This window comes from Amblyomma mixtum, chromosome 9 (genome assembly GCF_055824585.1).
Source record: "Amblyomma mixtum isolate Tamu chromosome 9, ASM5582458v1, whole genome shotgun sequence".
In the NCBI taxonomy this organism is placed as follows: domain Eukaryota; kingdom Metazoa; phylum Arthropoda; class Arachnida; order Ixodida; family Ixodidae; genus Amblyomma; species Amblyomma mixtum.
The window spans coordinates 54,411,818-54,417,817 of NC_143020.1; the positions used below are offsets into that span (position 1 = coordinate 54,411,818).

At 44.4% G+C, this 6,000-nt stretch overlaps 1 pseudogene; it reads left to right on the forward strand.

The window, feature by feature from the left end:
- Positions 1 to 794: 794 nt before the first annotated feature.
- Positions 795 to 1,196, forward strand: LOC149329067 (uncharacterized; annotated as a pseudogene).
- Positions 1,197 to 6,000: the final 4,804 nt, after the last annotated feature.

Here is a 6,000-nt window from a genome sequence, read left to right on the forward strand (position 1 = left end):
ACTTCCTGCGTTAGCGCATACGTCATGACGGCGTAGCTTATAGGTAACGAGCTGGAAAGGGCAACGAGTATATAAAGGGCCGCCTACCCGAGACAGAACGTCGCCTTTCCGAGACCACAGAACTGAGCAGCATCGCCATGAAGACTCTGGTATGACTCGTATGATCTTCCGTGGGGAATCACTATGCGATTGGTCCCTTCGGGCTACATGCTGGAATAATGGGAACCTAATTCTATCTCACGGTCGAAATTCTCTGAGAGCAGTTAGAACTATAGAGAATGCTCGGCGATGAAAGTTCTCCCGTACATAAATTATAGGCAGTTCTGGGAAACGTTCTCAAGCACTGAAAAGGAGACTACCTAGATGTTTTTTCGGGGTACAGCTGCAATTTATTCTCAACAGTCGTACGACGCTACCAATAGAATTAGGATCTAAGATGGAAAGAAGCACTATATAGTGTTGAGTTGAAAACACATCGAGCACCGATCTATAGGCATTATTCTGGAAACAATACTTAAGTTCCGGACCGACGAACATAATTTGTTGCTTGCTCTTCTATATTAGAATCTTTCAGGGTGACCATTAAACTGGGGCCAAGGCTTATTAGTGACTCTGTTTGGAAGCTGCCCCAAATTTTCGATTCCGATAGTACTACGTAATAAGGCAATGACTTAGCACCAACAACCCATTTCTAAATTTTCTAAACAAACAATTCTTAAGCACTAAGGGCTATTTTTCGACAACCTGGCGATATATTGAATGCTACACTTTCTTTACAGACCACCTCGCTCATCGGGTCCACGCTGGTTGTTTGCGTCATGGCCGGTGGTATAGGAGGCTACGGAGGCGGCTACGGAGGCGGCTACGGAGGCGGATTTGGTGGGGGCTTCGGTGGTGGCCTCGGTTACGGCGGCGGAGTTGGAGTAGGCAGCAGCGTGACTCTATTGCGTGGTGGCCCCGGCTTCTCCAAAGCTGTTTCCGGACCGGTCTTCGTCGTCAGGACGATACACCATGTGGATTAGGTGCAGCGAGGAGGTGGCATCGTGGCCCACAGTGGACTCGGAGGCTACGGTGGAGGAGCCGGATTCGGCGGAGGACTCGGCTACGGCGGAGGACTCGGCTACGGCGGTGGACTCGGATACGGGGGAGGACTGGGAGGCGGTCTGAAGTACGGTGGTGTTGGTATCAAGGGCTAGGTGTTTGTCACTCCACACCACAGCGCAACAATGTGCACTTTGGCAGCCTTGACCAGGCGTTTTAATCAAAACCTCCAACAAACGTGACAGTTGCCATTGAGCGGGTGAGCAACAGTTCCTGCGGAGAAGGATACATCAGTTCTGCATGCCTCATCGTGAAGATGTCTTGTCCAAAGCATCATCTGAAGATATTCATCCAGCTGAAATATGCAACATGGGGGAAGTTTTTAATAAATACTCAAAGAAAAATTTCTCCTGAATCTTATGCGACTCCATTTTCTTCGATAGCGAAATAACTGCTCTTTTACCACAAATCTTCAAGTACGTTTCCGGACTTGTTTGTGCTCCATGAATAGTTAGAATAAGGCGCAAGATACAGAACACATGGAACAAGGAGGATATCGCAAGCCTCCCTTGGATTGTGTTAATTGGAAAATAAATGATAGAAACATACTTGTGTGCCATAGTGCCTAGAGGTATATTTTGACAACCCTTTTTTCACCGAAACTGTGGTGAAACACTTCTTTTAAGCACACGCGATAGTTCGTAGCTTTATTAAGTAAATTACAGATTACGCTCGAAAAGCAAATATAGGGTTTCGGTGTCAAGCTTGGTACGTTTCGGTGGTCTCTAACTATGTATCGCTTCAGTCAATAAATGGTTGGCTGTCGCGCGTGTGATCTCCGTCTCCTCCAGTGTGTTGTCTAAGTTGCATCCTGGTTTAATTAGGTATGTACGCTCCAGCGTAAAAATGTAGAGAACACGAGAAGTGACAAAACTGTGTGGCAGCGCTTTCTCAAGGTGCAGCGCCTGGTTTTAAGACATGAATAAGGTGACTGATAAACTATGTTAGCCTGTATGCATGCACATTTCTGTGAGGCACGCATTATACACGAAAAAGTGCATTAATCTCCACTCGTACGGCCTCTCCACTTTCGAGCACGACTCTGCTACCTCCTACCGAGGGAAACGAGAGGGCGCAGCTATGCGCAGTACTCTGGGGGAGATGAGGGTGAGTAAGAAGAGATACTAAAATGGAAGCAAATCGGAAGGGGCGTCAACGACGAGAGAATAGGCGAATTCTTGGCTGTGTTCTTCTCAGTATCCTCTTGGTGTCTGCTTGAGCGCCGCGCTTATGCCGTTTCGAATCCGGTAGATATTTCAGCGAACCACTATCCCTCTGCAGTACGTGGACCTTTCGTTTCTCGACGCTTGCTGCTGAGCTACGATGCTTCCGCTTTTTCTAGGGATTTTAGGCCCACAATTAGGCGAAAATAATAAGTTCTACAGTTTCAAGAAATTTGAAGGACCGAATTTCTCTTACTTGGTTTACATTGTAGCAATTTTCAAGTTTCTGGATGGCAAAAAAGGCGTGAAATAGAGTTTTTTTGTCTCACTGTGAGTATCTTCAGTTTTAGCTTGGAACTTAAGTGTCTCGCTACTATGCGTAATCAAGGGGAAAGTGGAGCGGAATTTACAACTGAGAGAAAAATTGCAAACACATTTTTACAGTTTTTATGTAATGAGCTCATCAGCCAAAATGGAGCCAGCTTTTCGTGGTCGATCATTATTTGCTCTGTTGAAACGAAGAGAATCATTTTTCGCGTAATAGTGGTGAGCTAAGTGTAGCCACCAGTGCTTAAAAAAGCCGCTTTCTACCCTTGGCGCAATGAGTAAAAGTCATGCCACCCGCTTTCATGCTGTTGCTTTGAAGAATCTCTCGTTGTTAAAGGCTTGGTTCTCAGGGACTCTTTCGAAAAGCACCAGAGACTTATAAAAAATGGCTGAAAATATGATCATTCTACCGTACAAGCCGCCGCGGTGGCTCAGTGATTATGGTGCTCGGCTGCTGACCCGAAAGACGTGGGTTCGATCCCGGCCGCGGCGGTTGAATTTATTTGGAGGAGAAATTCTAGAGGTCCGTATGCTGTGCGATGTCAGTGCACGTTAAAAAACCCCAGGTGGTCGAAATAGCCTCTCTCATAGTCTTAGTCGCTTTGGGACGTTAAATCCCATAAACCAAACCAACCTGTTATAGACACGCGTCCGCCGACTAAGGCTACGATTGACGTAAGTGCACCACGTGACCTTTGAACAATGACTTAAAGCTATGTGGCGCCAGGTCATAATTGTTGGTTGGTTGGTTGGTTACGTCCCAAAGCGACTAAGGCTATGAGAGACGCCGTGGGCTCCGGAAACTTCGACCACTTGGGGTTCTTTAACGTGTACCTCTGGAATTTCGCCTTCATCGAAATTCAGCCGCCGCGGCCGGGATCGAACCGCGTCTTTCGGGTCAGCAGCCGAGCGCCGTAACCACTGAGCCACCGCGGCGGTACAGGTCGTAATTGTACAGCTGCTCATGTCTGTTACTTCTATAGTGCAATTCATTTCCGCGAGTTTCCGAACAACCGCAAGAGCATGCAGAAGTTGAAAAACATGAAAAGGAGTGACGAATATTGAGAATCTAGTTGTAGCTTCTTCTGCAATTAGTATCCGGGAAGGCTTTCTTGGAAACGTAATATTAAACGAGTTAAGAATTATGCTAGGACAAGATTTCGTACATGTTACTCGGCGATGAGTCAAATCGGCTGGAAAGTTTCCGGTTATCATGTCTGGCGCTTCCTCTTTACGAAACGTGGCGAGATGACTAAAGTCGGCGAAATCGATCTTTGTAGAAAACAAAGGAAATCGTTGACTGCTAGAAAGATGTCTTTTCATTACCCTCCTGTGCTAATCTAATCTTAGAACATCCAAATAATGTAGGTGAGAACAAAAACATGTCCAGTTTTCTTATACATCAGGAAATGACACCATCTGTCAGCCACCTTTATCGCGATATTGAATGGGAATATTTTCATTTGTAATTGAGCGCAAATTAAACCCTCTTATGAAACTTTCTGTGAAGATGCTGACACGAATGGCTTGCTGTTCCAGCGGGTACCGGAATCTGACTTGTTAAATTCTTCCAGCGCTTGCTTTGAAGAGAGTCGACGACAATAGAAATATATGTTGGATGAACTAAGCATTCAAAAATTACCGCGAATTTTTTTATGTTTAGTCCCATGCAGGTCGTGTTGGGAGATGCATAAGATAAAACCTCTTGTCGATATTTCCTGGTCTTGGTTGCCGACACAAAATTTTCTCTGTTTTACAGATTAAGAACTTGAGATTTGATCTCTAACCTTATTTCGACCTACTTGAAGGGACACAGACATCACCATATCAAGCTTCATTAAATCCGTACATCGGACGAATAGACCCAACCAGGTTTTCTTCCATGAGTTCAATAAAAGAGTTGAATTATTCCTGCGCGAGTGGGGCAGTTTTCTTTGTGCCTCTTTCTTTCTACTTCTAGCTCCTTGCTCGGGACTGTGCAACAATCAGGAGTACACAATAAAGAAAATAAATAAATATGCGTTCACATCGGTGAAAAATGCTAAGGAATTTAGTTTTCCTACACAGCATCTTGCTTAACAACATACTGCCACGCTAAGTCGAATAAGGACCGACCTCATTCTCGGGTTCTCCCCTACGCCCACCGGCCCGGCTTTCGTTTCATCCTGACAATAAAATGAAATGAAAGGTTTAAGCACAATAAACTGAATACATGCGGCATGATTTTGTCACACGGATCTCTGGAATTTCAACGCGTCTGAATATACAAGGTGTTTCATGCCACTTGAGTCATGCATTTAAAAAAAAAGCAGCAAACCGCCGCTTCATCACAATATTAACATATTGTTTAGCGTGATGTTCTGCTCCTAATAGGAATTTTATATTATACTTAATTTGTTAAATAACTAAGGTGAGCGTCGGAAAAATTTTAATCACTTAAAACCAAGTGCGGTGGATTAAGTAGTAAAGGTGGTTTAGAAAACACTGATCGAGTTTTCTGTGGCAACGTATTACCGGCCTGCTTTTTTGTTATAACATTTAGAAAACTCAAACGGAAATGTGAAAAAAAAAAATCCACGTCTCTGTGCTTGTACGCAATTCTATTGGAGCACTCCCAACTGGGCTTAGTACGAATGAAAGGAGCGCGCGAAGTGAGCGCTTCCCGCTCCGTTACACGGGATGCACAGTGATACAAATATGAAAAACGGAGCCTAACTGTCTGTGTGATGGCTGAACAAAAGCTCTCTTACCCGATGTTCTATAAAAGACTAAAAAATTTTAATAATTACCTTTTTTTTGGGTAAAAATAAGGCTTTTCCGGCATAGTATTACCAGTGTTGGTGGAATCCGGAAAGCCGGAGAATTGTCTTCCGTACTAAGCTGGCTAACTAATTTCTGAAAGCTACCTTTCTAACCATCAAAGATAGGCAACTGGCTGCAATTACAGATGTGCTGACGGTCGTTAGTAATAGCCATATCATTTTTTACAATTTCTAAAACGCCATTACCCTCGCCGCTGTGGCTCGACAAAATTTGCCTGCATTGCGCGAAAATACATGCGCTTCGAAACCATGCAGGCAAAGCAACCCCTCCAGAGCGCATAACTAGCAGAAAAAGCGAATATGTGTCCAGAGACAACGCCAAGGGTAATCGCGTTTTCGAAATTCTAAAAGCTGATACGGCTACTATTAACGACCAGCCACAAATCTCTATCTAATTGCAACTAGCCGCCTAATTATATTAGTTAAAAAGTTAGTTATTGAAAGTAAGTTGACCCGTTTACTACGTAAGACGATTCACCGGTTTTCTCGTGTGCGCCGCCACCTCTTTTATGCCGCAAAAGCCTATCTTTAAAAATTTTTGAAAGTGTTTGCGGAAACACCCGATAAAAAGCTGATGACGTGCGCAC